Here is a 12,259-nt window from a genome sequence, read left to right as displayed (position 1 = left end):
GAATTCTGTAATCTTACTACCATTTTATTCCACTCATGATAAAAATTAAAAATGGTTTAACTAAAAACGCGAAATCTCGCCAAGGCTACTTTGCTCGCACAATACTAAAAATTAATAACCCTAAACAAATTTGGCGAAACCTTTCAGCTGAGAATAAAAGGAATAAAGTAAATTCTTTCTCGGTTATTCATTTTGTTCTACGATAATATATTCAAGAAAATATTTTGCATACTGTCCATTCCAACTAAATGCTGCTGTAAAATATGGTAAGTTTAATTAATTTAAGATTAAAAAAAACCCCATATTCTTACAAATTCATACAAAACAATAAAAAATTTTACCTGGTATAACGTTATCCAATTTTGTTAATCCAGAGTTTTCTTGTTTACGCTTCCACCATTTAATACTTTTTTGAAAGAAATAAGGAAAACTAACATTATTTTGAGAAGCTCGAGAATACTACTAAGGGACGAATTAATTTCTGTTGTTGAAGGCGTTCTTAGACATGTTGAATGCGTTACTCAGAACAAACTGACCGCGTTTACGTCAACAGACACACGTGATGCGCAACGTGGCAATGTTTTAGGTGCAGACGCAGTTTTATAAATCACCGCAAGGTAGCGTATTCGAGCGCTGGAGTTCCGAATAGTTGTAAGCAGCCATTTCCCCGGTGTTGAATTCGATATCTATCAATTCTTGATGGAACTACATTTTCATTGTGGTCATAAGAACGCTATAAATATTTCATGTCTCACGGATACATGGTGGTAGTTTTCTTTTTAATTGCTCTTCCATTATTGCTTGAAACGTATCGAATTCTGTAATCATTCTACCATTTTATTCCGCACATGATAAAAAACATAAATGGTTTACAACTGACATGTGAAATCTCGCCAAGGGTTCTTTGCTCGCACAATACTAAAACTATAACCTTAAACTATAATCCCACTATTTTGGTTTTGGAGATGAAAATTCTCAGTGTTAAACATTTTTCATTTCATTCTACGATAATATATTCAGGAAAATATTTTGCATACTGTCCATTCCAACTAAATGCTGCAGTAAAATTAGGTTAGTTAAATCATTTTTTAATTAGACGGAGATGAAAGCCCTAATTTTGCTAATGTTATCAAATCCCTCCAGTGGCGTATATATGTTTTTATTTTGGAGGGGGCCCATATAACCAAGATTAGCCCCCCTATTTTTTTTTTTTTTTTTTTTTGGGAGGGAGCAACCCAGACAGCACAGATCTTCCAATATTCGTCGTTATATCGTTGAACTGGTGCAAAACTCATGACATATCACGAACGGATATCGACGCGATGTAGATTTCCTCACGTAGTTGGGCATTTCCAAATATGGTTGACAAAAGTACGAAATTGGCACAAGTTTCAAAATAAATCCAAAATATGTTTGAAAGTTTACATTTATAGTATATAGCGTATCTCTAATTTTTGTAATCATTTTGACGAGTTTTTACATGTCTGAAAACTAATCTGCTCATGCGCAACAATTTCAGTTTAGAAAAATGGCTGACTGTATGTTTCCACGTTGTCTGTTGTCGGCTTGTGTATTGTTGCGAGCGCGAGTGTGAAAATGAATTAGCGATTTCTTGTATTAACGTGAAGTAAGTATATTGCCTGCTTTTTAAGTTCTTTTAAATTATGTTTTCTAAATTCAAGAGACAATGTTCTGATCGTCAAGAACGACGTAGAGATAGCTTTGAATTAAAAAGTCTCATATTATTATTGTTATTATTATTATTATTATTATTATTATTTTGTTTTTTTGTTCAGATTATTGCTGGAATAAAATTTGTGAATTGTGCATACAAAAGAAACGGTTTATTGTCTATTTAAATATGAACACAAAATAGGTTATCAATGATTCATAGATTACTGTCATGTTTCTTGGAAGTCTTAAATCTTTAAAATGACTTTTTAAAACGCTAAAAAGTTAACATTAGCCATTTTTTCTTAAATTCTTTAAAAAATATATGCATATTTATTTATATTTGAAATCAATTTAAAAATTATTTTATTTTTCTTGTCTTTCTTAATTATTTTATTGAGTTATATTCCAAATTTGAATTTTATTCAAATGATTTTTTAAAAAATCTTAAGTATATTACTGTTTTAAAAAGTTTGAGGGTAAAAAAGTTTTTAAGACTTTCAAAAAGTGTGCAAACAGTCTATAAATTATTGGTAATTAATTTACCAAGATGCAATTTATGTAGATATTTCGTGACACAAACACATGAGAAAATCGTTGATAAATCCTCTGAAACCGGTTGTTAGTTCATCTAATATTAGTAGATAAATCCATTTAACCTCTAAAATCCGTTGAAAACTCCTCCAGAGCACAATATAACCAACATAGAAATATCGTTGATATTTTGTAAGCATCCAAAAAACGTTGATAATTGCTCCCAAAAATGTTGAAAGTCATATCATATCTACAGCGATTTCACGTAAAATCGCTGTGCTGGGCGGACATTTTGCTGTTTTATCAACCAGTTCTCTACGAATTTAAGAGGATTTCGGTACATGTGATCACGTTGATGTTACATTTTACTTCTACGATTTTGGGACGATTTGTGCTGTTTGGGAATAGTGTCCTGATGTTCTCTTTTTTTAGGTGGGGTAAGAACTTTATATATAAGGTTTGTCATCGAGTGGCGCAACCAAATAATAGTTTTAGGAGGTCTTTCTCGAGAAATAATCGCTTCTGATGGGGGGGGGGGATGTCCGGGGGTTCTTCCCCGGAAGTTTTTTGAAATTCTAGTCCTAAGAACGCAGTTTTAGACAGTCTCTGGTGATGCTAGAGGGAGAAAAAAGCTAGGCGGGGGGGGGGGGGGGTTCTGCGGAAGTTTTTAGAATTTTTTTTTCTTAAAAACGCCATTATTCACCAAATATCCTAAATAAACAAACAAACCACTGACATAGACCGGAAGTAGCGAGTCTTATTTCCGGTTAAGAGCCAATCTCCATTGCTAGAGATAGGTGTTCATAGCGAAAGCGATTTTGTTGTGCTTCTTTAATAAAAGCAGAATAATGTCTTCTGCGTATTTCAATGCATTAAATGAGAAAGACAAACTTAGTTATTGTTAAAAATTATCTTTCAATGGCTGTGACCGTACCGATCCTTTAGTAAATGGATGGCGAATCTATTGCTAACGATTGATGTTTACAGTGTTCACAGGCAATTTTGTTTTCTTTCAGTTCTAGGTAGAATCATGTCTTTTGCGTATTTCAATGCATGAAATGAGTATAATAGGCTTTGCTATTTTCAAAAATTTTCGATCAACGGATCTGATCTTCCTGATCCTTTAAATACAGAAATAAGAAAAACAAAAAAACAAAAAAAAAAAAACAAACGAGTCTTCGTTTGTCGATTATTACCGCGATTTCAATGATAAGCATTTATGAATACCTCCTAAATAGAAATCAAGTTGATACAAAGTCTGCTTTCAAGAATCACAAATCTACTGGATTGCAAGTACGTTGTGAATTGTAATTCCTATTCTTAAGTTGAAGCTATTTTTTCAAAGATAGAAGCTTTTCTGCACTGTGTTCACACAGAATGGCTATGACAGGGAGTTTTGGTGTCATATTCAATCAATTCTCTTGTTGTAGCTTTTCAGTTCACGCACACTTATTACAGTTGCTACCTAATTTTCAGGTTTGACATTTAATATATTTTCTTACATATTTGTTCATCACTTTTTTATTTTTTTTAAATTTTTTTTTTTTGTTTAATCAACTTGCCTCTGTAGCAAAATTGATAGGCATAAAAAAAATTGAAAGATAACAAAATTTAAATTTAATCTCCGAGTGCTTTCTAATGCGTTAAAATTGCTTTGAATGTAATACAAATGGCAGTATTATGATACTATAGTATAACTTTAATTAATGTGTTTGTTTACCGATTGTCGAATATCTAAATTTGTTTACAATTAGAGCGCCTAATATTAAAGTACCGTCAATAACTCGAAGTCCCAAGAGACGGACTAAATGGTTCGAGTTATTGGTAGTTCGAGCTATGGGAAGTCTTTTTCTCACGAGGTAATGAATAGTGGTTCTTTATTTTAATCACAAAAATCAAACTGTTTGAAACCCGTCAAAACACTGGAAACTTTCAGCTTTGCAGGAAGCAGATAAAAAATTGTTCAGGTTGAGTTTTTCTAATAATCAATTTAATATAGATCAATATAGATCTTCACACATTACAGTAAAAATACAGAGCTGATGAAATTAAGGTGAATGTTTCCAGCTCGTAAATAACTCGCACAAAGTGTGTTTACTACATAATATATTCATTAAGATTCAATCCTTTCGCTTTAAAGCATTGGCTTTGATTCGACGATCAGGACCTTTAGAAATTTGAACATCTTTATTTCTGACATCTTATTTGCTCCTGTCCTCATGCTGTACCCGAAAGCAGAACAACATCCGCTCTTTTTACGAAAATTTTGCGCCTTTGAAATTCATGATTAATTTAAAAAAATCAATCAAATTACAGATACGTAAACAGAGCAATTCGTCATAAGAAGCAATACAAATAAGACACTTCCGCCGGAAGTTTTGAGTGACCCCGTGCAGCCCTGCCACCTACTGTTCAAACGAGTAAGCGTGGCTTGGAATTTGGTGAATAGGCTGGATTTATTGACGTTAGTGTAATGAAAGGAATGGGACTTTTTGAAGTTGCCCCTTATTGATTTTTTTTTTAAAAATAGAGCGAAGTCCCTCACTCCTCCGCCCAATTTTTCGAAATTGAAGTTCTAAAAACGCAGTTTCAGACTAAATTTCGATGATGTTACGGGCAGGGCGATTCTGGGACAGTCAACAAAAACTATTTTGAAATTAAAGTCCTAAAAAACGAAGTTTTAAACAGATGTTCAGTAATACTACGTGGAGGGATTTAAACACTCTCCATCTTGAATTTTCCGAAATTGTAGTTTTTTTCCTTCTCAGATTTCATACGGGAGTAGTCGGACCCTCGTCCAAAATTTTTTCGTAATTGAAGTCTTAAAAGTGCGTCTGTGGACCATATTTGGTAACGCTAGGGGTTCAGCCATTTTTCAAAATTGAAGCTCCATAAAGGCAATCTTAAACAATTTTCGATGCTTTCAGAAGGCAAAGCGTTTGGTAGTTGTCCCCTGAAAATTTTTCGACATTGTAGCCCTGAAAATGAGGTTGGAGAAACTCTTTAATGGTTTTAGTGGGTGGAGGGGACTTCAAAGTGTAGCATTTTGAAGACTTTCTTGTCTTAGACCGACTAGGAAAAAGAGAAAAAAATGGGGGGGGGGAGCTGAAAAGAATAGAAAGTGATCAATAGTCATCAGTAACTTTTTAAAAATTTTTTTTAAGGTTCTTTTCAAAAGCAATTCAGATTTTTTCCTAACATTAAGCAATCTTTGGAAGTAAGACAAAGCTATTTCAGGTCATCTTTGTAGATGTTTAGTGGTAAGGAGCGGTTTAGAGATCTTCCTCTGAAACTTTTCAAAATTGAAATCTTTAAGGCACAATTGCACACTATTTTTCCTAGTAACCTCAGTGAAAGGATGTTCTTTTGGGGATCCTCCTCCAGAAATGTTTTGAAATTGATTCCCGAAAAACGCCTAAATAAATGCGCTTTTAGGACATCGATTTCCATTATTACTCCAACCGAACAACTAAAACTTATTTTTAATTTCTTTTAGGGAACGAGAGTTAAGGAGAGAATCATTTTGAAAAGAAAAAAAAAAAGGGGGGGGGGTGAAAGAGAGAGGAATTGAAAGTGCTAAGCAATTAGCTGCATCTGTTAAATTTTTAAAATTTAAAGATTTCTTTTTGAAAGAATTGAGATTTTTTCCCCAACATTATTTGCTTTTCATTTTGTTGAAATAACTTCGCTTTCCCAAGACCCGTTCTTTTCTGGAGAACGGGGTACGGTCCTCCAACTCCTTCTGAACACTATATCCTGGTGCCATCTAAAGCAGGGTTCCCAAACTTCAGCGATTCACGGCACCCTTCGAATAATTAGAATTTTCTCACGTCATCCTTGTCTAGTTTTATATACATAGTACGTATTATTGCTACCATGGATGCTTGGCGGCACCACGGCACCCAGTTCAGAAATCTCTGCTATAACGCATTACAATTATTATTATCACTGTCATATTTATTTATTCATTTTGAAGCTAAAAGTTTGAAAATTATTGGTGAGCAACTAAAACCGAAAATAACAACCCTTATTTAAGTTTTTTCCCACATTTTGGAGGGGGCCGGGCCCCCTCAGCCCCTCCCTTATATATGCCATTGAATACTTCTCTCGAGCTTAAGATTTAAAAAAACACCATATTCTTACAAATTCACACAAAACAATAAAAAAAAAAATAATTTGAATTTTGACATTATGAATTCAAATTATGTTTTTCGCAATCCCGAGTGTGTGTATGTAGGCGTGTGTGTTTGTGTGTGGGGGTATGTGTTTGTGTGTACGGGTAATGTGTATGTGTGTGTAGGCATGTGTGTTTGTGTCTGTGGGGGTGGGTATGTGTATGTGTTTGTAGGCATATGTGTTTGTGTCTATGTGCAGGCATGAATGTGTGGGTAGTTGTGTGTATGTGTGTGTGTATGTTTTTGTGTGTGTATGTGTGGGTGTCTGTATGTATGCGTGTGTGTATGTGTATGTGTGCGTAAGTGTTTTTGTGTGTGTGTGTATGTAGTTGTGTATGTATGCGCGTGTGTGTAGGACATGGATGCAATTTGGAGACGGCTTTTGCTATAGGAGCAGCATCGTGAGGAGCCCGTCGACGGTGATGCTGCAGAGGGTGCTGGCAAGAAAATAAAATCAGCGTAAAATCAGAAACAGTCAAATGAGAACAATAAGCAATCGTGATTGCTCAAAAAAAAAAAAAAAAAAAAAAAAAGACCTGGTATAACGTTATCTTATTTAACTCTGATTGTTGAACACGCGTCACCCAGCTTTTGTTTTCGAATAGGCCGAGCAACGACATGCGACACAGCAAATATGAAATAAAATAAATAGAACAATTCTAGTTATTTTATTTTATACTAGTGTACCCGCACGACTTTGCCCGTAGTAGAAAATTAAAAGGCCATTTGGTTCGCCTGTGTATTGACAGACAATAGATGATGAATTTCTCGTCAATTAGCTATGTTAATTTGTTCCCCCGTGTAATGGTAATTTGCTCGTCCACGTTATGGTAATTCGCATGTTCACGTTATGATAATTTGCTCGTCCATATTATGATAATTTGCTCGGTAAAATTTTCTTTAAATTGGAATAGGAAAAGAACAGAATTGAATATTCGAAAAATCGCTTCGAGGTGTTCATCGCAATGCTACGAACTAATTTTGTGCCAAATGTTATGAAAATCGGCCGAACGGTCGAGGCGCTATGCACGTAGCAGACAGAGATCTAGACTTTCAGCTTTATTCTCATATAAATAATAGCCGATAATCGAGTAACCCACGTGTTTTAACAATGAAAGTCGCGCCACGGCATGATAATTTGATAATATGTTTTGGTAATGTTTAACATGCATGGAAAGGCTTTATTGTGACAAGGCTGAACTCGATCTTGTAACTTAACTAAGTCATTTTAAAGGAATGAAGAATCAAAAAATAGGTTGAAAATGAACGTTACCCACTAGAGTTTAGGGTTCACTCACTGTTCATCTTCATTAAAATTTCAAAAATCAAAATATCACCAAACATGCAGTTGCTTCGTTCAAATGTAGAAGAGTAGAAGCAATATTCACCCGTCATACCTTGACGGGCAACTTTCTAGTTATTAATCAAGATTTCATGAAAATCGGTCGAACAGTCGCGGCGCTATGCGGGTAATAGACAGAGATCCAGACTTTCAGTTTTATGATTAGTAAAGAAATCGCACTTAATGAACTTTTTTTTTAGTTATTACAGCCCTTTTTTAAATTTGTTAATGCTTCCATAAATTAAGATGTATGGTTATTTTCAATTTCTCAAGTTCTGTATCTTTAATATTTTTTTTAAAATTGGAATTCTTGTTTCCTACAAATTAATGGTATTGCTATGGGTGCTAATTTTAGCTCTACATTAGCAAATTTGTTTTTATTATATTATGAAAGAAAATTTTCCGCTGAAAATCCCACTTCTGCACCTCTATGCTGTAGATACATTGATGATATGTTACATATTAATTTTGTTAATTTCTCTGAACTCAACAAAAAAATATTTCACCACTCCTTAAAACTCAAAAAAAAAAAAAGTAGTTTTAACTTACGTTCCTTTAATTTTTTCGATCTGAATATTACAATGGGGTTGTTTCCTTCAGTCAAAAGTACTACTTTTAGTCACTGAAATGGGTAGAATAAGCAAAAATAATAACTTGGGCCCAGAAAATACTTTCATTTTCCCAACAGTTATTTTTTAATTAATATTTTAAAATGTCCGATTTTTCAAACAAGACGTGGTCTTGATGATGTCACAAATGATGCATTTTGCCGCATCTTTCTACAGCGTTTCCACGTTATGATGATCAAGAAGCGAATTAAAATTGCGCTCTACGCTTGCTATAAACCATATCGTTGCCAATACACGTGAGTAAAGATGCGAATAAAATATTTAGCTCTGTGAATGGCAACATTGAATATCATTTCATCATTTGTGATGTGATCGGTACAAAACATAAACAATGAAAGCGCACGGATTTAAGTAATTTTTTTAAAAATATTACACTTAAGCAAATTATTTAAAAAATGGTCAGACCCTATGTTTTTAAATATGCTCTTTCAGAAAAAATACTTTTAAAATTTTGGAAACTACCCTATTGGCTCATCATGTGATACCACAATTTATGATAAGATAATTGCTTTCAAGATTTTTCTTCAAGCCTATAAGTAAAAAAGTTTTTACTGGTATAATTGTTTCACAAGCACTTAGAATTAAAAGAATCAGTAACACAATCCCAGCATTCAACCAAGAAATTTCTTTGCTTAGAAATAAGTTTATTGATAATAATTTCCCTATTACTCTAATCACAAGTAACTTTTCAAATATTGCCTTTAATCAACACAACACTTTAACCTCGAGAAACCACGCACGTGAGTCGCGCCTATGGATGAAACACTTGGACTATTTTTTCGGTTGATTGGTATTCACTGGGTCTTGATATTGCAAGGGATTAATTGATTTTCGTTTTCTTTCTTTGGTGTTTACATTATTTTTTGACAACTGGAAAAGACATTTTCTTTTATGTGGGCCTGAATTTGATTCGTCTACTCGGAAAATTAGGTAAGATACTGTTTATTACTTTCTTCTATATCTAATATATAGAGGAAATTATTGGATTCGTGCAAATTTTCGAATTTCGAATTTTGACGGAATCGAACGTTTTGAGGTGTGCTGAGTCCATTTCGACTATTTTTGGAAAATGTCTGTGTGTGTGTGTGTGTGTGTGTGTGTGTGTGTGTGTGTGTGTGTATGTGTGTGTGTGTGTGTGTGTGTGTGTGTATGTGTGTCACGTCTGTGTGTGACCAGTTTTTTGTGGCCGCTCTACAGTAAAAACTACCGCATGAAATCGAACGAAGGAGTTGAGTAAGACCTCATTTGGAGTATGCTGTTCAGTTTTGGTCGCCTTATCTGAAGAAAGATATTTTTGTATTGGAAAGGGTTCAAAGAAGGGTAACTAAATTAGTAAGGGGACTCTCCGATTTTGATTATGATACCAGACTTAATAGGCTTAACATGTATAGCCTGGAGCAAAGGAGAGTCAGAGGGGACATGATTCAGTTATTTAAATTTATCAAAATGAAAGATGTAAATGGATTAAATTTTTGCGGGGAAAGCAGGACAAGGGGTCATTGTTTTAAACTATTTAAATCTCAGGCTAACTTGGAAATCAGGAAAAACTACTACTTTAGCAGGGTCGTGGGCACTTGGAATAGCTTACCGGAAGAGGCGGTAATGAGCAAGGGAGTGGATACCTTTAAGAGGGCCATTGATCTTCATTGGGGACTAATTAATTGACTAGGACCAGCCTAGCTGGGCCCAGAGCCTGTTGCTGGTCGTCACATTTGTATTTGTATTTGAAACTTGGTACAAATATGTGCCCCTATGTGAACTTGTGCCCATTGGTTTTTGGCGCGAATTCCTCGAAGGGGGGTGGAGCAATGGGACGTTTTTTTGAGTTACGCGTGATTGCTATTCCTCAGGAAGTAACTGGCGGAATCAAACAAAATTTGGTCCATATGTTGCCAGTAACAGGAACAGGTGCTGATTCAATTATGGTGTCAATAACTCAAACGGGGGTTGAGCTATAGAACGTTTTTTGTCGTCAATTGTGACTGCTGTATCTCAAGAAATAATGAACGGAATGAAAGAAAAATTTATCGGCACGTAGCCCTTAGTGGGTATAAAAGCTGATTTTATTTTGGTGTCAACAGCTAAATAGGGGGTAGCGCAATCGCCCGTTCTTTTTTTCCATTGTGAGTGCCCTATCTCAAAAAGTAATGCTACGTTCTGGTTGAAATTTGGAATACATGTGAATCCATATGTAAACAGGCTTTGGTTCAATTTTGGCGTCAATCGCGCCAAGAGGTGCTGATTTATTTTTATTATCATTATTTTTTAGCGAATAAAAATAGCTTTATTAGTGCAACAATAAGAAAGATAAATCGTAATAGATTATCGTCTGCTTATTTCTCGTGATTTTAATTGTATGGAAATGATCGGAAATATTCATAGACTAATAATAAGAGTAGACCATAGACTAATAATAAGAGTAGACCGAGCTATGGCAACCCTTTTGCTTCTCATTATCCAAACCATGTGACTGGTGGATATCCTAGCAACAGCGGGCGTTAATCTTAGCAGACGATCAACGCCAGCGCGAAATAAAATAAATAGAATTGATGGAACACGGAAGAATGATCTTTTATGGAGTCCGATTTGTAAATTTGTTATTCTAAGTTGTAAATATTTTGTTAATATAGTGAGTTTTTCGTTTAGATAGTATTGTGCATTTTCTTTAGTCAATTTCAATAACTCTCTAAGCAATAAAAGATGCAAGCGACCAAGAAGAATCAGCAAACAGTAAGATTTTTACCTACAGTTTCAATTTAAGATACCGATTAGTACATTTTTGCGTTAACGCAAAACGTTTACGCCATTTCGTTCACGCCAACGCTGACAGCTCCAAATGAAATAAAAGTTACCGAAAACTGATCAAAAACTGTTACTAATGTCAAAATAATGCATAACTAAAAGAAAAACAGTTCAATCTCTGCACCTGGAAGTTTTTTTTAATGAAAACACTTTGTCTTAAAATACATGTCGAGTGCCAAACTATAGATAATGCTGCCATCTAGCAACCATGCTGCCAAAGTCTTCGCCAAGCCCTTCCACTAGTCACATGATACATCTATGAACCAATTTTCTTCATCAGCAAGAATGAGAAAGCTCGGTCTACTCTTATTATTAGTCTATGGAGTAGACCGAGCTTTCTCATTCTTGCTGATGAAGAAAATTGGTTCATAGATGTATCATGTGACTAGTGGAAGGGCTTGGCGAAGACTTTGGCAGCATGGTTGCTAGATGGCAGCATTATCTATAGTTTGGCACTCGATATGTATTTTAAGACAATGTGTTTTCATTAAAAAAAACTTCCAGGTGCAGAGATTGAACTTTTTTTTCTTTTAGTTATGCATTATTTTGACATCAGTAATAGTTTTTGATCAGTTTTCGGTAACTTTTATCTCATTTGGAGCTGTCAGCGTTGACGTGAACGAAATGGCGTAAACGTTTTGCGTTAACGCAAAAATGTACTAATCGGTATCTTAAATTGAAACTGTAGGTAAAAATCTTACCGTTTGCTGATTCTTCTTGGTCGCTTGCATCTTTTATTGCTTAGAGAGTTATTGAAATTGACTAAAGAAAATGCACAATACTATCTAAACGAAAAACTCACTATATTAACAAAATATTTACAACTGAGAATAACAAATTTACAAATCGGACTCCATAAAAGATCATTCTTCCGTGTTCCATCAATTCTATTTATTTTATTTCGCGCTGGCGTTGATCGTCTGCTACGATTAACGCCCGCTGTTGCTAGGATATCCACCAGTCACATGGTTTGGTTTATGAGCAGCAAAAGGGTTGCCATAGCTCGGTCTACTCCATAGACTAATAATAAGAATAGACCGAGCTATGGCAACCCTTTTGCTGCTCATAAACCAAACCATGTGACTGGTGGATATCCTAGCAACAGC

The sequence above is a fragment of the Uloborus diversus genome, chromosome 1, assembly GCF_026930045.1.
Source record: "Uloborus diversus isolate 005 chromosome 1, Udiv.v.3.1, whole genome shotgun sequence".
Lineage (NCBI taxonomy): Eukaryota > Metazoa > Arthropoda > Arachnida > Araneae > Uloboridae > Uloborus > Uloborus diversus.
Note: the sequence above shows the minus strand (reverse complement) of the source record.